Raw genomic sequence first — 21121 nt, 5'->3', positions numbered from 1 at the left:
TTAGAACAATGAGCTTATCATAATGAGGCTTAAAAAAAAAAAAAACCCCACACAAAACTCCGAGTTTGTATCTGCTAGCCCACCCCCACCCCTTGGAGGTTTGGGATTTTCTTCTCCCCCTTAAGGGGAAGTGTGGAAATAGAGCCCGCCTGTTCATTTGCATTACTGCACATCACATCACACGATATCTTTTCGACCATTATATTGTGTTCTCTCAATGGTGTTTGCTCTGAGGGTGGGACACAAGGCTGTTTAGTGTCTCGTAAAACATTTACCAAAAGCACTGAGCCAGGGTTTTGAAGGGCATTCCGTTGCCAGAGTGTAGGAGGAGAGAGCCAGCAGGGGAAAGGGAGCTCCAGGTGTGTGGCAGGTACTCGTTTCGTACTTTAGTTTTTATACATGTTTAAAATGTTAGATTACATACGAGTTCCTTCTGCTGAAGGGGCAGGAATGGTGAGGAAGGGGGCCAAAGGATTGCTTTGCAAACTGTATTTTTCTGTGGATCGGCGTCCCTGGATACTTGTAATCTTCAGTTTCGGTTGAGTGTTGTTTTCGGTTTTAGTCCAGGGACGTGTATGTCACAGAGAAGGAGGTAAAATGTACCTGCGCAGGAGGTTTCCCCATGGCCTGGATCAGAACTTAGCGTTTGCTTTAGCAAAGAATTCGGAACCAGCTGCAGTGTTCCTAGGAGGCAACGTGTAGCCTTGTGATTTGCGTTTCATTATACCCCGTGACTCACTCCCTGAAAAGCTTTTGCTAAATGGTGGCTTGGGTTTTGTGAAAATACTCTTAAACTTTCTCTCTTACCCACTCCTTGCCCCGATGAAAGGTCAGCTTGAAAGCCTCTTCCTATCCTCAAATTTTTGTTTTTAGAACACAGTTGCTAGGAATAACTTTATATCCTGGTCATACATAGTTTTGGAGAAACGAATGACTCAGTGCTTCTTGGGAATGCTAAGTATTCTACCTTTTTTTTTTTTTTTTCCTTTTGTAGAAAACATGAGTGTCTATGATAAAACTAGAGCCATAATCAAATGTTTACATTTGATCAAATGTAATAATGATATCCTGGACACAGATACTTGGAACTGTGTTGTTAGTGGTTAAAACTCAAACAGTAGGTAGGAAAACCTAGAAAAAGGGTAACTCCAGAAGGTGACTGTAATGGCCAGTTCCTGGGAAAAGAAGTTGCTGGATGGTATTTGCAATGTAACAAGCATGTGGAATCTTTAGTCTGTTTTTACTTTATGGCAGGAAACCTCATCATAAAGACGGTGCTGAAGTTCAGATTAAACGGCAAGCATGTTGTTGTTCAGTTGGTCAGTCGTGTCCAGCTCTTTGTGACCCCATGGACTGTAGCACTGATTATGAAGGAACATTGTTAGCGTACTCTTTTCACCGGTGACGCTAGCAGTCAGGAGCTGAGAGTCTTTCTTCTGACAAGTTCCCAGTCATTGCAAAATGGTTGAAATAAATGATGGTTTCAAAATGAGAGGAAACTTCCTTCATGGGAAAAGTTCACTGTGGCTTTGTGTATTTAGGCAAATAGGACTAAATCTACAATTTTGAAGGGCCGAAGACATCAGTTCACCCGAGGGATAGCAGATTTGATTGTTTTTATATGTGTATCAGAAAACTGAATTTTACGTTGAGTCATTTCACTACCCCGACCACTGTAAGTTTATGTAACTTGCCACAAGTGTATTACCTTTTTCTTATCTCTCTTTTAAAATTTTGAAACAGAGGTAGGAATACTTGCTGCTTACTTCTCTGTCCCATAGACGCACCTTGATTGCTTAAGGGTCTGTCAAACTTTTGACCTTCAATGTTATTAATACTGCAGAAATCCAAAATAGATCCTGACCAGTGAAGAAACTCATGCATTAATTCCACTGTCTCTCAGGTAGATGGATAGAGTTTTATGTGTGAAATTTCATCAGAGGAACAGGAAGACTGGAAAGAAGTCTAAAAATAAATCATTTCCAGATATTTGCCATTCCCTGTTTCCCATTATTTCACTGGGAAAATCCTACCCAGTGCAGTTCCTTTGTTTGCTTATTTAAAATCAGAAGGTCTGTATGGAACTGTAAGAAACTAAGATCAACAAAGTCTACATTTCCATCTCTCTTTAGGAGTTCTTGCAGTTATTGGGCAGTTTGTAAGTGGATCCACTCAGATGTCAAATTAAACTCTGGATACATTGGCCCCTATCTCTGGCATTTAAAACTCTGTTGCTATTCCATGTGATATGTTAATAGTACCAGGCTGGCTTTATCAGGCATGTGTGTGTTAGTCCCTCAGTTGTGTCTGACTCTTTGCAAACCCACAGAATGTGGTGTGCCAGGTTCCTCTGTCCGTGGGATTCTCCAAGCAAGAATACTGGAGTGGATTGCCAATCCCTTCACCAGGGATCTTCCTAACCCAGGGATCGAACCCTGGTCTCCTGCATTGCAGGAGGATTCTTTACCATGTGAGCTACAGGGAAATCCTTATCAGGCATATATTTGGGTAAAGTCTCTCCACAAAGATTTTGTCATCTGCTCTTTCTCCGCTTTAGACAGCAAGCTCTTGGTTTGTAATATATCATGAAGGTGAAATCTCTAGGGACAGTAATTGGCCCCCAAATTAGGTGGCAGTTTGTAACATGCAGGAATGCCTAAGGAGTCAGGGTTGTTTTGGCTTGCTTGGACAGAGCTGTCACAAAAAGGTGTGGATGAGTAACGCCCACCTTTCAAGATTTTTGGGTGACTGTGCCAGGAAAGTCACAGTCACGGGAACTTGGGATCAGAACTATGAGGCTGACTAGGGGAATCATCATAAAGACATGGGCTTTTGGGGCTGGTTTTGTTTTGGTAAAAACTGAATTTGTATAGGTTAGTCGAGCAATGATTAAAAATCCTTCACTTGGGACTTCCTTGGCAGTTCAGTGGTTAAGACTTCTGCTGAATGGGACACAGGTTCGATCCCTGATCGCAGAACTAAGATCCCATGTGCCCACAGTGGGGCCAAAAAAAAAAATCCTTGTCTAGTAACACAAGGTCTTAAGTAAGGCAAAAAACAGTCCTCACAGCATTCAAAAAATTCAAGCCATTAAGTCCATCAGGGCCTCACTCTGCCTACTCGCTTTTGGTTTAGAATTCCTGTTTTCTTAATGCACAATGAATCAAAACTCTTTTTTGTTGGCTAATGATCAATCATCCATTCATTCAACAAATGCTTACTAAGATCTCATTCTAGGCTAGGTTCTTATGTCTCAGTTCTTAAATGTCACTTCTTCAAGGTGACCTTCCCAAACCCCCTAAATTAGGTCCTATCCTCCTATCCCTTTAAGATAGTCATCACACTGGTTTTATACTTGCCTCCTGTGCCAAAGAATAAGTCCCCCTTACGTCATGAATTGTAACTGTCTTATTCACCACTCTATGTTCAGTGCTTAGCACATATTAGGCATTCTAAAAACAGGTACCAAATGAATGAATGAATGAAAGCAGAGGATAAGGACCAGGATGGTTAGAGGCAGGCACAGAACAATGAAAAATTGCCCCTGATAACAGGGAAAGGGCAAAAATTACTGTTACCCAGTTTGAAAGCAATGGCCCCTGAAGCCATCCTTTCATTTCAGCCCAGCTCAACCATGTAAACTTCTAAGGGTAGCCTTGGTTCACCAAGAAAAATGTGCTCAGTAACATTTGTTTAAGATGACACTGAGGGCCACAAATCATTTTATAAAGCTTTTCTTCCAAGAAAGTAATAGTTTTCTAACTTACGTGGATATATTCATTATTTGGAAATTTTAATATATGAATAATTCTTTATTCCTACAATTATTTCCTACCGATGAAAAAATTGAGCACTTACACAAAATGCAAAAAGAGCCTGGAACAATGCAATAAGGGAGAAACTTCAGTGTGATGAGGCTAAGTCAAATAAGTGCTTTGAGAAATATTATTTTAAATATTATTATGGAAGTATAACATAAAGGCAGTCAAATGAACCACCCTTAAGTATACAGCTTGAGTTTTTACGTGTACCTGTGTAACCACCAATCTTAGTTCAAAGTATGGGACATTTTCAGTGTCTCAGAAAGCTCCCTGTGCTTCTCCTCCCTGTCAGCCACCCACCTTGCTCCAGGTAACCATTATTCTGACTTCCATCACCACACATTATCTGTTTTTTTAAATAATTTTTATTTATCTGTTTACGGCTGTGCTGGGTCTTTGTTGCTGCGAGAGCTTTTTTCTGGTCACGGCGAGTGTGGAGCTACTCTCTAGCTGTGGTGCACAGGCTTCTCATTGCTGTGGCTTCTTGTTGCGGAGCACCGCCTCAATAGTTGTGGCGTGTGGGCTTAGTTGCTCCACGACCTGTGGGATCCTCTTGGATGAGGGATCAAACCCGTGTCTCCTTCATTGGCAGGCAGATTCTTTACCACTGAGCCACCAGGGAAGCCCCTACATTAGCTATTCTTGAACTTCATAAAAATGGAATCATATATCTGTGCTCTTCTGTGTCTGGCTTCTTTCATTCAACATTGATTTGTGTAGCTGTAATGTATTCCTTCACTGATGCATAGTATTTCTTTGTAAGAATACACCACAGTTTAATAAATTGGGCATGGGGAGATTAAAAACATGACTGTATGAGCTGAAAATTATTCCATGTGTGCCAGCCCTTTAAAGTTGCATGATCTCATAAAAGGTGGGTTGGAAATGTTATCACTAGAAAAGGCAGAAAAAGAGAAGAAGTCCTTCTGGGAGTGGATTTATTAAGTACTCTGCATGGGCTGTTCATTTAACTGAAACCATTACCCTAGGAGGTGACAGCCATCGTTTGCAGAAGAGGAAACTGAGCCTGAGAAAAGTTTTCTAATTGCACAATCAATCTTAACACCCAAGGTGTTGGTTACAGCAATGAGCAGTGCTGCCCTGGCTATGAGAATGCCAGGCGGCTTTTGAGGCTGTGCTACCTCGTTAACGAAGACTCAGCATTTACACAGTAGCACAGATCTATTTCTGGTCAGAAAGCTGGCAATTGACCTGACTTTTCTTAATTCAATTTCTCTATCTTTCCCTTCAGTGTTTTTCTTGTTTTGAAAAGAAGTCTCCCTTGTATATTTTTCATTCTGACTTTTGTTTATGAATAAATTTTTGTGGCTTATTATGTTTTTCAGATGCATATCTGAATCTAAATCTATTCAGCAAACTATTGAGGGTTTTTTTTTTCTTTTTCTCTTTTTTTAAATAAAAATCTGTTATTTTCTTTCTTTTTTTCTAAATTTTGGCCATGCCACACCCAAGCCACAGTAGTGAAAGCACTGAATCCTAACCACTAGTTCAGTTCAGTCGCTCAGTCATGTCCAACTCTTTGCTACCCCGTGGATTGCAGCATGCCAGGCTTCCCTGTCCATCACCAACGTCCGGAGCTTACTCAAACTCATGTCCATTGACCACTAGACCGCCAGGGAATTCCATAAGATCAGGTTTCAGTATCTGTGCATAAAGAAATGTTCAATCACTGTAAGAAAGGGAGATGAATTTCAAGTCAGAATTGCCAAGAAATTTCCTGGGAGGCAAAAGTCACATCTTTCATTGTGAGATTTGAAGTGCTTTAAATTCGAACTCCCAGAGGGTCTATATGTCAAAGTCTCTGACTCAATTGATCATGTTGGAAATGAACAAAATTTCTAAATTTCCTCTTCCTAGTACCTTTCTTGATTTTCACCCTACAAGTATAAGCATTCACAATCCCATTCTTCAAAAGTTACCAGAAACTTGCTCAGAATGCCCTTTGGTCAGAATAACAAAAGGGAGAATATACCTTTTAGGTTTTTTTTGAGTTGGGAATGAAAGAGGTTATGTTTTAAATTTTGCATTAATATTAATTTTGCATTTAATATTGCATCAGGTCACCATTTCAGTGAGGCTACAGGTAAGCAGTCCTGTATGCCTAGTGACAGATAGGAGAATACCCTGAGTGTCACAGTCAAACGTTTTGAGTCACTTCTAGAAAAAGCAAGAGATGCCCGGATTCTTTGCTTCAAAGGCATCATTATTTTCACAGTAGAAAGCCTCTTCCATATGGGATGCTTGAACATCAAAGATTTGATTTGATTCTTTTTAATTTTATGAACAATCACAGGACCAATATCTTGTGTTTTACACTTAAGAAAATACTTTCCCAAATAATTTTATACTTACCTTTAAAAAAACTTTTCTGAGATGTAACATCTACACGTTTTGTATATGAGGAAGCTGAAATAGAGAATCTGTCACACACCTAGTTAGTGAAAGAGGAGACATTCAGATTTTCTGCTTCCATGGTGCCAGCCCTTCCCACTGCCCAGGTGCTACCCAGGCAGTGTTTGGTGAACTGCATAAGCCATTAAAATCTGCTCTCTTTCAAGACATTGTTTGGTCTGTGATGACTGCTCAAGTCATACCATTTGATCATATACGTACTATATGTGCCAGGCATTGCTCTGGCTGCCATATGTATATTACCCCCAATTCTTGAAATTACAAGCTAGGAATCATTAACCCCTTTTGCAAATGGGGAAACTGAGTCACTGAGCTCAAGAACCTTGAATAAAGCCACATTTTTAGTAAATGCTGAAATCTGCCTTCACACTCAGATTAGTTTGATCCCAAAGTCCATTCAGTTTCCTCGTGCTATCCTGACTCTCATCAGAAAAAAAATGTCTTTCATCTTCTCAATTACAAGTGAGGCAAGTGCAGGAGCCCTAAAATTATTGACAAGTCTTAGCTCATTTCAATATACCTTTCTGACAAGCGGGCATTTTCTTTAGAACTAAACAAAGACAGGTACTGGGTGGGATTCAATTTTTAAAAAGGTTGTTTTGTTTTTATTTTTGTTTTTATTTTTGTTTTTGTTTTAACTCTTGGAGCTGTAAGAAAACTAGATTAGTTTGCCATGCAATCAAGTTTTGTGTGCAAAGTATCCTCGCTTCATCAGTGAGATTGGGAGACCCCTGATGGGGAAGCTGGAAGAAACGTTAGTTCTTGGGAATGGAGATTGGGCCACGTGATTCTCAAGATCTCGCTAATTCTCAAGATCATTGTGTTCTAAACAACAATTCCATGACGGAAAATTGGAAAGAAGTGTTCAAAGCCACAGCTTATTTCTCTCCATCAAAGTTATTGTTTATCTTCACTAAAGAACCTAGTCTTGCAATAGAAGCATGTGGTTTCTAGCACCTAAGACAACTATAGTGTGGCTGCAGGTAGAATGGTCTCAAAGACAATGAGTCAGCCAGGAAGATACCTCAGATGCCAGTTGGGTACCAAAAAACACCGATCTGAGGTTAACCTCCTGCTGATGTTATCCTTCGTGATAAAATAAGAGCCAGCCAGATTCCCTAATGGCTCAGATGGTAAAGAATCCACCTGCAGTGCAGGAGTCTTGGGTTTGATCCCTGAGTTGGGAAGAGCCCCTGGAGGAGATCATCGCAACCCACTCCAGTATTCTTGCCTGGAGAATCCCCATGGACAGAGGGCTAACAGGCTACAGTCTGTGGGGTCTCAAAGAGTCGGACACAACTGAGGGACTAAGCACAGCCAGTAGCCTAGTGCTCTGCTTTTCCCAATGCACTGGCTTTCTCTGTGCGGCATTTTTACTTTTTCAGCAAATTTACTAACCTTTAGCAATTACTGTCGGAGAAGGCAATGGCACCCCACTCCAGTACTCTTGCCTGGAAAATCCCATGGATGGAGGAGCCTGGTGGGCTGCAGTCCACGGGGTGGCAAAGAGTCAGACACGACTGAGCACCTTCACTTTCACTTTTTACTTTCATGCATTGGAGAAGGAAATGGCAACCCACTCCAGTGTTCTTGCCTAGAGAATCCCAGGGACAGGGGAGCCTGGTGGGCTGCCGTCTATGGGGTCGCACAGGGTCGGACACAACTGAAGTGACGCAGCAGCAGCAACAGCAGTAGCAGCAGCAGTTACTGTTAGGATTAATTGAGATAACATGAAGTCTATAAAAGTATCTGGCACATCACGGAGGATCTTCGTTTGCCTTCCTCTCAAACAGGATTCCCTGGAAGGAAGTTGGCACACATGAATGGAACTGGACTCTTACTTAATAGTGAACTCAATGGATTGAACGTTGTCACGTGTGACATTTTTTCCCCCTTAAGAATTGTGAAACCTCCCCATTTAAATTTGCCATTGTTGAAGTAAGCTTGATCTCTGTGTCAATCACAAGTGCAAACTTTGAGTAGAAACGAAACAAAGGCTTTTTATTCTAATTAAATGGCTTCTTATAAGAAAGCTGCAAGATATGCCCACTCTTTCATTTTTTAATAAAGAATATTAGAGTAGTTCATAGGCACAGAGCCTGCTGTTGTTTGAATAGATATGTCAGGGAAAGTAAGATCATATAATGAAGGTGTTAATAAACACATGGGCATATGCACACATTGAAAATGATTGAATATAATCCCATTCATAATATGATCCCTGGGTGGGCAAAATCTCCTGGAGAAGGAAATGGAAACCATATTCTTGTATTACGGTATTCTTGCCTGGAAAATCCCATGGACAGAGGAGCCTGGTGGGCTACAGTCCATGGGGTCACAAAGAATTGGACACGACTGAACATCTGAGCATGGACAGCATAATATGATAAGGGCTTTATTTGCTACACAGAAGAATAGATGTTTTCATTGGAATTTTAAAATGATATATTTTGTAGAAAATGTCAGGTTCTGCGGGAGTGAGGTGGTATGGAAAGAACACTGACCCAGAATCATGGAATTGATTTATTCCCGGGCCTTCTTCCATTTAGTCTGTGACTTCGAGAAACTTCTCCATGCTCCTGCTGTCTCACCTGTGATGCTGTCACACACTATGCTTCCCAGGAGCATTCTGCTGTTTGTGTGCAGTGAAAAGCCTTGTTTTGCTTTTAATTCTAGGAAATAGCACTGATGTGGATATATTATACTGTTATTCTGTAGAAAAATATCAGAGGATCCTGATTTATGACGTTGAGTCCAACTCTTCTTCATCTTTGTCATAATAAAAATTAAGGACTCTTCTTATTTTGAAAAATAAAAAGACGACAATGACCTTTTTCATTTTTGTAATTTGCCGTCAGAAGTTAACAGTCCTTTGCCTTTCCTAAGCTCTTCTTTGGTAAAGAACCTGCCACTTACAGATATTTCACAAGTGGACTGTTTCTGGGTCACATAAAAGTGGTGACCAAAATAAGAAATGTGAGTGAAATGTGAACAAATTAAGTTAATGATGATAATTTTGGGTGGGCAAGGATTTTCAATACAGAGAAGTAATTCAGTATCATTTTATTTATTTTATTTTTACTTTACAATATTGTATTGGTTTTGCCATACATCAACATGCATCTGCCACGGGTGTACATGTGTTCCCCATCCTGAACCCCCCCTTCCACCTCCCTCCCCATACCATCCCTCTGGGTCATCCCAGTGCACCAGCCCCAAGCTTCCTGTATCCTACATCGAACCTGGACTGGCGATTTGTTTCTTATATGATATTACACATGTTTATTAATTCATTATTCTATACACAAGCCCTTATCATGGAATCTGAGAAGTCAAACAACAGAAAAAAGGAACAATACTGGTATATACTATAAGGAAGAAAGTCAGTATCACAAATAACCAGCAAATTAAAACAGTGATGTACCTTTTTCCTTCCATGAAAGAATCCAGCTTACTTAGGCATGTCTGGTGGCCACACAAAGACACATATTTGGTATGACCTCATAGGAAAACAGTTTGGCAGTATGTATCAGGAACCTTAGAAATGCTTAATCTAGTTATGCTTAATCTTAATCTAATTCCATAGATGGAAAAATAATGTAGAGGAATAGAGAAGAATAACACTGAAGAATCCAAATTCTCACCCAAATTCCCACTCATGATGGATTTACAATTTTCCATTTAATTATCCATATTTCCAACTCATATCCTCTTTCTTCCCTATGGCTTTTAATAAGAAATCATCCATCCCAGATTGTGAGTAAGTGTGTGGGGCAGGGGTGGGATGGCGGGGGGTTTCTGTGTTTTCCATGGTGAACACTGATTTTTTTGTGTAATCAGAAACAGCATTTGAAAACATTGTTTCTAAAAGTCACTAAAATTCAAAGTCTCCTGCTATCAGAGACACAAGTCAAAGATAGGAAACACGGTCCAAGGTGAAGGGAGCAGAAAGCAGTGACCATGGGAACAAGGTTTTTGACCTTCCAGTTATACACTGCTGGTAAGACTTTGAAACTCTTGAACCCTCTGAGTCTTTTCGGAATGTTCGGGACTGGTGTTACCTATGCCCACAGCTCTCCTGCACTACTACCTCCCCTAAAGTCCAGCCTGCAACTCACTTTTCATGAACGATCTGCCTCCGTGATCTGGGGAAGCCTTCTCCTTCCAATTTCTGTCACCCACTGCTGGCTACCAGCAGCCACCAAACACCTCTGCAGATCTCACCTCTCTGTAGCCTCCTCCCTCCCTGCCCAGTGCAGACTCGTCATACTTCCATTACATTTGTTCTTCCCTCTGAGATTTAGGCTCTGATTTCAAGGCTTTGTAGTTCTTATTTCAAAGACAAGGAGTGAAAAAAACCAGGGAAGATATGAAGCATGGACTTCAGTCACCAGTTCTGTGATGCAACACTGCCCTAGGTCTGTTCAGGCTTACCAAATTCAACTGTTTTCAAGTTCTATATCATTGAACAGTGACTGGTTCACACACAGTCATTAACCTTGCTCCCCGCCTTTTCTTCCCTGCCTTCCTATCAGAGAGATGGGAAAAACATGGGCTTAGCCAGGTCATTCATTTCATTTCTCAACAACACTTGGAACATCCAAATCCACTTCCTCATTCATACTTGCTAGGCTAAGCTAAGTCACTTCAGTCGTGTCCGACTCTGTGCGACCCCATAGACGGCAGCCCACCAGGCTTCACCGTCCCTGGGATTCTCCAGGCAAGAACACTGGAGTGGGTTGCCATTTCCTTCTCCAATGCATGAAAGTGAAAAGTGAAAGTGAAGTCGCTCAGTTGTGTCCGGCTCAGCGACCCCATGGACTGCAGCCTACCAGGCTCCTCCATCCATGGGATTTTCTAAGCAAAAGTACTGGAGTGGGATGCCATTGCCTTCTCCGCATTCATACTTGACTTCTCCTCAATTCAGACCAGTTTTATTCATCGAATGAAGTGCTGTACTCTTTTCTGAACAAAATAACAAGGACCAATCTAAAAAATATCCTGTGGAAAATAACATCAACATGATTACAATACACCAGGCAATTTGTCCAACTCGATAGACCCACCCAGATGATCAACTTCAAGTTTAGATGCTCAAATTAAGACTAGGAGTGTTTTCCTGTTTTTATTTTACTCGTCGTCATAAATGAAACCATCGTCTGATCTCCTATGCATATTTGGACTCCAAATTAAACCTTCAGTCACCTAGACGTCTTGTTTTATATGGCTGCTATTTTAAAAATTTATTTCTATTGTTTTTGACTGTGCTGGATCTTCGTTGCTGTGAGGGCTTTTCTCTAGTTGCGGCTAGTGTGGTCTGCTCTCTAGTTGTGATTTGCGGGCTTCTCATTGCCGTGGCTTCTTTTGTTTGAGAGAACGGGCTCTAGGGCACTGGGGCTTCAGCAGTTGCGGCTTGTGGGCTCTAGAGCCCGGGCTTAGTTGCTCCACAGTATGTGAGATTTTCCCAGATCAGGGATTGAACCTGTGTTTTCTGTTTGTGAGTCTTTATGTTTTGTAAATAAGTTCATTCGTATCATTTTTGTAGATTCTGTACATAAGTGATATCACTGGGGCAGATGTGTAACCCCATCAACAGTGGATGGTGTGTACTGTACCCCTGAACCAGGGAGTGCATGGACGCAGGGATGGTGGCTTTGGCCCCCAGGCCCCAGGGAGGGCGCTGGGCCTGGTCTCACCATTGAAGAGGTGAATTAGAAGTCCTTCCCCAAGAGTGCTCATGCTTTTCTTTTTTAAGTCTAAAAGTTTTGTTTAGATATAAACGAATACTGCCATCTTTTGTCAATTTCCCTTTTTTGTAATACTCAAAGTACAGTTCAGTTCAGTTGCTCAGTCATGTCCAATGAACCGCAGCACGCCAGGCCTCCCTGTCCGTCACCAACTCCCCAAGTCTACCCAAACCCATATCCTTTGAGTCGGTGATGCCATCCAACCATCTCATCTTCTGTCATGCCCTTCTCCTCCTGCCCTCAATCTTTCCCAGCATCAGGGTCTTTTCTAATGAGTCAGCTCTTCGCATCACATGGCCAAAGTACTGGAGTTTCAGCTTCAACATCAGTCCTTCCAATGAACACCCAGGGCCGATGTCCTTTAGAATGGACTGGTTGGATCTCCTTGCAGTCCAAGGGACTCTCAAGAGTCTTCTCCAACACCACAGTTCAAAAGCATGAATTCTTCAGCGCTCAGCTTTCTTTATAGCCCAACTCTCACATCCATCCATGACTACTGGAAAAAACATAGCCTTGACTAAACGGACCTTTGTTGACAAAGTTATGTCTCTGCTTTTTAATATGCTGTCTAGGTTGGTCATAACTTTCCTTCCAAGGAGTAAGTGTCTTTTAATTTCATGGCTGCAATCACCATCTGCAGTGATTTTGGAGCCCCCCAAAATAAAGTCAGCCACTATTTGCACTGTTTCCCCATCTATTTGCCATGAAGTGATGGGACCAGATGCCATGATTTCAGTTTTCTGAATGTTGAGCTTTAAGCCAACTTTTTCACTCTCCCCTTTCACTTTCATCAAGAGGTTCTTTAGTTCCTCTTCACTTTCTGCCATAAGGGTGGTGTCATCTGCATTATCTGAGGTTATTGATATTTCTCCCAGCAATCTTGATTCTAGCTTGTGCTTCCTCCAGCCCAGTGTTTCTCATGATATACTCTGCATATAAGTTAAATAAGCAGGGTGACAATATACAGCCTTGATGTACTCCTTTCCTGATTGGAACCATTCTGTTGTTCCATGTCCAGTTCTAACTGTTGCTTCCTGACCTGCATACAGGTTTCTCAAGGGGCAGGTCAGGTGGTCTGGTATTCCCATCTCTTTCAGAATTATCCACAGTTTATTGTGATCCACACAGTCAAAGGCTTTGGCATAGTCAATAAAGCAGAAATAGATGTTTTTCTGGAACTCTCTTGCTAATACTCAAAAGTAAATAAACTCAATTCAAAAAACTATGTGTACTAGTTGTCTTGATAATTTCTTTTTACAGTTGATTTCTTCATTAAGGCTTTGAACAGGGCCTTCAGAGAATGCTTGTTTTAAGTCTCTTTTTTAAAGCCAACATTTTATTATTCTATTTTTATAATTTCAAACATATGGCACATTTGGATCTTACAGTGAACACCCGCATACCCAAAACTTAAATTCTGCCATTAGCGTTTACTGTACTTGTTTGTCATTATCTACCCCTCAATCCATTCCTCCATCCATATATTCTTTGTAGTTTTTGATGATCTTCAAAACTAAAGTGCTAAACATCAGAATACTTAACCTGAGTCACTTCGTTAACTAAAATTCAATACTTGTTTTCAGTTTTTAAGATAAAACTTGGATATAATGAAATATAACAATCTTAGGTGTATATTTACTGAGCTTTAACAAAAGCATACCCTGGTATAACCCAAACCCCTATCATGATAAAGACATACCATCACCCCAGAAAGTTCTCCTCATGACCCCTCCAAGTTGCTGGCCCTACCCCTACCACCCAGAGTCAACCACTGATGTGATATTTTTCTTACCATATATTAGTTTTGCCTATTTTAGAGTTTCATATAAATAGAATTTACTTGGCATGTATTCTTCTGTGTAAGACTCTTTAAACAGCATGTTTTGTGCTAATGATCTATGCTTATGAGCTAGTGAGCCATGTTGTTGCATGTATCTGATGTAACTGAGCAGTATTCCATTGTATGACTGTATCAGTTTATCTATTCTCTTATTGATAAATAACAGATGTTTTAGGCTATTTTAAATGACACTGCTATAAGCATTCTTGTACAAGACTTTGTAGACATACATTGTTATTTCTCTTGGATAAATACCTCAGAGTACCAAATAATACTAAATAGTAGTAATAATAAAATTTGTAACAGGATACTAACATATAGCACAATTTATTATTAATCTTATTATTATGCTGTTAAGGACTTCACCTAAGTAGAAGAACTCACAGTGTTCAATTGTGAAGAGCATTCCCATGAAAACAGTGTTTTGCCAGTAAATTGGAGCTTTGAAGGACTGTGGTTGTAAGGACACTAGCGAGTTTTGAGCTAAAGGGAAATAAGTATCACAGTGCCACTTGAGTTGTGAGTTAATTTTACATGAACTTTGGGTTAGGAGAAAGGAAATCTGACCTTTGGTCCTAGCCTTACCACTAACTAGTAGTCACTTTGTCACTTTGAGAAATAATCCAAGAGGAAATGAAGGGTTGAGCTAGATGTTCTGTAAGGTGTGGTTCAAGTCATTCAGCATTTCTCAAATATGTGCTAAGCTGTGAGGGCACTGTTAGGAATAAGACATATCTTTTGGACTTCAAGCTGTTCACAGTGTAGGAGCACTAGATGGTGTTTTCTAGGTGGAAAGTATCTGTGGTATCACTGATTAATTGTGTACCTCCTCTTAGGCAAAGCACAATATAGTCAATGGATGAATGGATGAATGAATGAATGAATGAATAGAAGCAAAACCCCAACCTTAAGAACATTGTAATGTTGCTAAAATTGCTATGGTTATCTCTGTGTCTACAACCAGCTATAATGTAAAGCAGAATATGCTGTCTGCTGTAATAAAGACTCTGTTCTTGGGAAACAGTGGAGGAATGACTAATAGATGTGATTCTGAAGTAGTAACTGCTTCCTCATAGTCTTTTTTTTTTTTTTTTAATATTTATTTATTCATTTGGTTATGTTGGGCCTGCAGGCTCCAAAGTGCTTGAGCTCAGTAGTTGTGGCACACAGGCTTAGTTGTCCCTTGACACATGGGATCTTAGTTCCCCAACCAGGGATGGAACCTGCATCCCCTGAATTGCAAGGTGAATTCTTAACCAAGGTGAATTCTTAACCAGGGAAGTCCCCCTCATAGAGTCTTTAGGAAGAAGAGAGTCTAAACAGCAGAGTCACATTTCCGATTTAGGAAAACTTCTCCATCTATTTCCATGTACCTGAAGATGTAAATAAATGATACGTTTTGGAATCTAAAAGCCCTCTTGGTAGTATATAAGATCCATAAGCTGTGGATCTTGGCCTTCCCTGGTGGCTCAGATGGTAAAGAATCTGCCTGCAATGCGGGCAACCTGGGTTCGATCCCTGGATTGGGAAGATCCCCTGGAGGAGGGCATGGCAACCTACTCCAGTATTCTTGCCTGGAGAATCCCCATGGAAAGAGGAGCCTGGCGGGCTACAGTCCATGGGGTTGCAAAGAGTCAGACACGACTGAGAGACTAAGCATGGCACAGCACAGCTATGGATCTTCAATTTCACCCTTTTTGATATATTTTTGAATGAGTGTGTGGGGTTTTGTTTTCTGTTTGAGGTAACCTTTCTCCCTGAATTTTGCACTTCAGTCCTCCCCTCCCCATTTATGTATTCATTCAAAACAAGTATTTATTGAGTACCAATTATTAACATGAGATATAGTCATGCCATAGAGAGGTAACTGAACAGCACTTATCTGAAACTGACTGTTAAGACCTGCTCCAGTTTGTAAAGGTGCCAAATTGCAGTCACATTTAGTGTGTTAGAAATAAAAACCTCTGTGTGTGTGTGCCTTATGTTTCCTAGCAATTAGGAGCTATTATGTCAATACTTTTAATAGAGTACTATGCTATAGTTTGCTTTCCAAGGATCCATAAGGGGAATTTCCAGATTTACCAGTAATTTAAGCATTTTTCAGGAAAAGGAATTTAAAGAAGCATCAATTTTAGGGATATGTATTGCTAGAAGGTTTGCTACTTGTATATGGCCCAAATCAATTGTGCATTCACCAAACTAAGCAAAACCAGCTTGCTCAACAAAGTTGGTTCACATTGCAAATGGACATTAGAGTTTAGAAGGTAGGCTGGTAACAGATCTTGACATTTGTCTCTTTCTAGAATTAGAGAATTTTTTTCTTTTTAAATATTTTTTTTTATGGCTGCACTGGGTCTTCACTGCAGTGCTGCTCTTTGTTGCAGCACGTGGGGCTTTCTCTAGTTGTGGCAAAAAGGAGCTACGCTCTAGTTTCGGTGAGCTGGCTTCTCATTGCGGTGGCCTTTCTTACTGCTGAGCATGGGCTCTGGAGCATATGGGCTTCAGTAGCAGCTGCACAAGGACTTAGCTGCCCTCGGCATGTGCGATCTAATTTCCCAGACCAGGGATCAAATCCGTGTGCCCTGCATTGGCGTGTGGATTATGTCCCTATCTATCTATCATCTATCTATTTATTTGGATGTGCCAGGTCTTAGTTGTGGCACCCAAGATCTATAGTTAAGGCATGTGGGATCTTAGTTCCCTGATCAGGGATTCAACCTGGACTCCATGCATTGGCAGGTGTGTTCTTAACCACTGGATCACCAGGGAAGTCCCAAGAATTATAGAAATTTTTAAAAAAATAATAAGCATTAACAATTTATAAAATGAAGAAAACTTTTGTGTATATATATATATTTCAAATATTTATTTCTCTGAGTTTTCACCAGTTTTTAAACAGTCATATTTGCACATGTGGTAGAATATTAGAAGAATACCAATTTTGGATTAAAGGCACGAAGACAAGGGGCTATCCTTATAGTGGAGAGAGGGCAAGCTTGGATTGGGGTCTCTGTGCTACTTATTTGCTGTGTAGTAAATTCCTTTACCACTATATTTCTCCATTTCTTGTGCTGAAATTGGGAATGTACTGTGTACTTTCCAAGGTGGTTGCACATATTAGAGATGACGTCGTAATGTGCTGGGTACAAACTGATATGCAGTAAAGACGCTAGAACTAATAGCTTTAATTATCTGCTTGTGCAGAAGCATTGTTACTGGTCATTTTGGTTATAGCCCAAGCTGCCCAGCATAATCGCAACTGTTGGATAAAGAGTTTGTTTGGATGTCTGTAGAGATGATTGGTTTTGACTTTGGCTACATATTAAAATCACCAAGAAGAGGTTTTAAAAATGACCAAGGGCTAGGACCCTCCACAAATTCTAGTTTTGTTTTGTTTTGTTTTTTAAAGATCTCCAGCCAAGGGTGTTCATCCAAGGTTGATGTATAATAGTTTAGACCGAATGATAGTTTAGAAGCCATAGTTTCTGCTGATAGCCCTACTTTGCACTATAAATAAACAGATATATTGATTGAGCCACTGTTTAGTCCATGCAAATGCTGATCTGGTTCAACCCTTGTTGAAAATTCTCTTACGGATTCTCTATAGTTTGCTGTAAAAGTTACTTCCCACTAGGTTTTGTTCTTTATTCTTATCTTTCCTCTCTGACTTTATTTCTAAGAGGGAAGCAGGAGAAGGAAGATAAAATAAAAGGAAATAGAAAATGAGGATGATTGTTTCTGTTCTTTTTTTTTTTGATAGATAAAAAGTAGATTTGTTGAGAGAGATACACACTCCACAATGTGGGCCATCTTGGAAGGGGAGAGGCCCTTTTCTGTTCCTTTGAGCAATTCCAGTTAACACTGTTCAGGACAGCAGCCACAGAACTGGAGCCGACAGGCAACAGAGCCTTTAAGGGACTACACATCAGTAGCATTTGAGTGTAATAACTGGAAAAGAATCCTCTCCAGGAATATGAGAATTTTCTATTAGGAGAGAGAGAGAAGCCCTGAGACCTGACCACTTTTCACAAAGGAAATTGCAGAAGGCACCTTCTTTATTGGAATTCAGTTCAGTTCGGTTCAGTCGCTCAGTCGTGTCTGACTCTTTGCGACCCCATTAACCACAGCATGCCAGGCCTCCCTGTCTATCACCAACTCTCAGAGTTTACCCAAACTCATGCCCATTGAGTCGGTGATGCCATCCAACCATCTCATCCTCTGTCATCCCCTTCTCCTCCTGCCCTCAATCTTTCCCAGCATCAGGGTCTTTTCAAATGAGTCAGCTCTTCGCATCAGGTGGCCAAAGTATTGGCATTTCAGCTTCAACATCAGTCCTTCCAATGAACACCCAGGACTGATCTCCTTTAGGGATAGACTGGTTGGATCTCCTTGCAGTCCAAGGGACTCTCAAGAGTTTTCTCCAACACTATAGTTCAAAAGCATCAATTCCTTGGCATTCAGCTTTCTTTATAGTCCAACTTTCACATCCATACGTGACTACTGGAAAAACAGCCTTGACTAGATGGACCTTTATTGACAAAGTTATGTCTCTGCTTTTTAATATGCTGTCTAGGTTGGTCATAACTTTCCTTCTAAGGAGTAAGTGTCTTTTAATTTCATGGCCTCAATCACCATCTGCAGTGATTTTGGAGCCCCCCAAAATAAAGTCAGCCTCTTTTCCCACTGTTTCCCCATCTATTTGCCATGAAGTGATGGGACCAGATGCCATGATTTTAGTTTTCTGAATGTTGAGCTTTAAGCCAACTTTTTCACTCTCCTCTTTCACTTTCATCAAGAGGCTCTTTAGTTCTTCACTTTCTGCCATAAGGGTGGTGTCATCTGCATATCTGAGGTTATTGATATTTCTCCCAGCAATCTTGATTCCAGCTTGTGCTTCCTCCAGCCCAGTGTTTCTATGATATACTCTGCATACAAGTTAAATAAGCAGGGTGACACTATACAGCCTTGACATACTGCTTTTCCTATTTGGAACCAGTCTGTTGTTCCACGTCCAGTTCTAACTGTTGCTTCCTGACCTGCATACAGGTTTCTCAAGGGGCAGGTCAGGTGGTCTGGCATTCCCATCTCTTTCAGAATTTTCCACAGCTTATTGTGATCCACACAATCAAAGGCTTTGGCATAGTCAGTAAAGCAAAAATAGATGTTTTTCTGGAAGTCTCTTGCTTTTTCGATGATCCAGCTAATGTTGGCAATTTGATCTGTGGTTCCTCTGCCTTTTCTAAATCCAGCTTGAACATCTGGAAGTTCACAGTTCACATATTGCTGAAGCCTGGCCTGGAGAATTTTGAGCATTACTTTACTAGCGTGTGAGATGAGTGCAATTGTGCAGTAGTTTGAGCATTCTTTGGCATTGCCTTTCTTTGGGATTGGAATGAAATCCTATCCTTGGTTAATTTTCTGTTTGAATGTCAGCATTTCTTTTCAAAGATGCATTAGCACCACTCTTCTGTTATACAAAACAATGAAATGCCCTTTTCAATAAGGGCAAAAAGGCATAGAGTAAAATTTTACTAAAGGAATTGAGAAAGGAAAAATGAAAGCTTTTTACAGCACCTGGAGAGTACATTTGTTGAACTGTAAGAATGAGTGAGAAGAGTGAATTGGGGTTAGGTGAGATTACTATGTGACCTTGGTTACCCCATCCCATAATAAAACATACTAAGGAGGAGAGCTGCAGTGACACCCATTGCCACTTAAGGATTCATTTGGTTGCAAGTGACAGAAATCCAATCCCAAATAGTTTAAGGAATCAACCAAGGAATATACCAAATTAAAATCACGTAAAATTACATATATCCATATATATTTACTTAGCTGGAAATTCTAAGGAGGTAGAACATGACTGGATCAAAGGAATCAAAAGAGGTCATCAGGATTGATTTTCTCCCTCACTCTCTCAGTCTGTTGTCCTATGTGTTGGCTTTTTAGTTTCAGCTTCCTCATATCCAAAAGGACTCCAGTTCACCACACAGTGACACACCTGGATCTGTCCCTGAGCTGTGGGACACGGAGGGGTACATTGCCAGGAGGCGTGGGAGGGTGGATGGGCCGGAGAAAGTAGGTGTCTGTTGCACCTGTGGGCTCCCTTCCTCTGTGCTGGTGCTTCGTTGATTCCCACATCTTATGCCTCAGACTCCAGAGTTGGATTACACCACCTTCCTTGCGCTAGCATGGATTTACTGATTATTAGGGTTGTTTATCTATATAGCTGAGACTCTTGATAACTGCTGGAGGTTTTATCATTTCCACAAGATTTACTCTGAGAACATTGAGTACTTGACTTGTCCATATTGAGAAATTTTTATCATTTCTTTTCTTTTTTTTCCCCACCAAGTGAAAGCCCATTTGCAAATGTCTAGTTCTAGAAGTTGGTATAAGAGTACAGATCTGATTGGGAAGGAACCAGTATTATAAGCATTATCTCTCTGCTTTGTTTCAAGAACAAGAAACCCTCCTGAATAAGCCTTGTCAGGGAATAGATACAACATGCTATTCTGCCAACATTGCCATTATTAAGGATTTGTTTTCTCTTTCTTAGTCATTTGTAAGCTTGTGGTAGTTTTAATTTTATATCTCTCTTTCCTGGTACCACATAGTAGGGAATCAAAAAATATGTATTGAATGAGTCTGGAATTTTTGAATGATTTTCCTGAATTTGGCCAAATTAGGTTAAAATTCATAATATTACCCCAAAACACCCACATTTATTTGTTATAACTTTGATTTATTATAATAATATCTTTCTAGTTATATTTATAAGCAAGAAGAAATAAAACATTGATGCCCACCTTTTTCAGTTAAATTAAGCCCCTGGAAAAAGAAACAGCAACCCACTCCAGTACTCTTGCCTGGGAAGTCTCATGGACAGAGGAGCCTGGTCGCAAAAGAGTCAGACATGACTTAGTGACTAAAACAAGAGCAATAACAAGGTGGAACAGTGACCAGCCCTTTCCAGTTTCTTATCTCTTTTAACAAAACTTAAAAATTTTTTCTTGTACGTTCCTAGCGCCCTTTGTGGAGAAAAAACTTCACACATTTTGAGCACTTGCTATGTACCAAGTGTTCTGTGGACACATTGTCTAATTGAAATCCCACAGCCATACCATAAAGCCTTCCTCTTTATCAACTCCCTCCTTTGTGATGTCATCTCTCATGGCGTTTATCACACTCCGTTGCAATATTTGCTTCTTTTCTTTGTCTCCTACTAAACTGAGTTTTTCAGCTGCAGAGTCTGTCTTATTCAGGTATGTATTCTCAGT

The 21121-nt window shown here is 40.5% G+C and overlaps 1 protein-coding gene across 19 annotated transcripts in view; it reads left to right on the top strand.

Annotated features, from left to right (window-relative positions):
• Window positions 1-21121, top strand: part of RBM47 (RNA binding motif protein 47) — a 276361-nt gene that overhangs the window by 189948 nt on the left and 65292 nt on the right. The window contains exon 1 of one of the 19 annotated variants that reach the window (XM_059887631.1): window positions 306-370. The exons of 17 other annotated variants lie outside the window; for them this stretch is intronic. The gene's annotated coding sequence lies outside the window, so the exon portion shown is untranslated. Of the gene's footprint in view, window positions 1-305; window positions 21107-21121 lie in introns of those variants that run through there. One more of the 19 variants, XM_059887632.1, reaches the window with a different exon arrangement.

Source organism: Bos taurus, chromosome 6 (genome assembly GCF_002263795.3).
Source record: "Bos taurus isolate L1 Dominette 01449 registration number 42190680 breed Hereford chromosome 6, ARS-UCD2.0, whole genome shotgun sequence".
NCBI classification, from domain to species: domain Eukaryota; kingdom Metazoa; phylum Chordata; class Mammalia; order Artiodactyla; family Bovidae; genus Bos; species Bos taurus.
Note: the sequence above shows the minus strand (reverse complement) of the source record. Positions and strands in the feature narration are given on the sequence as shown.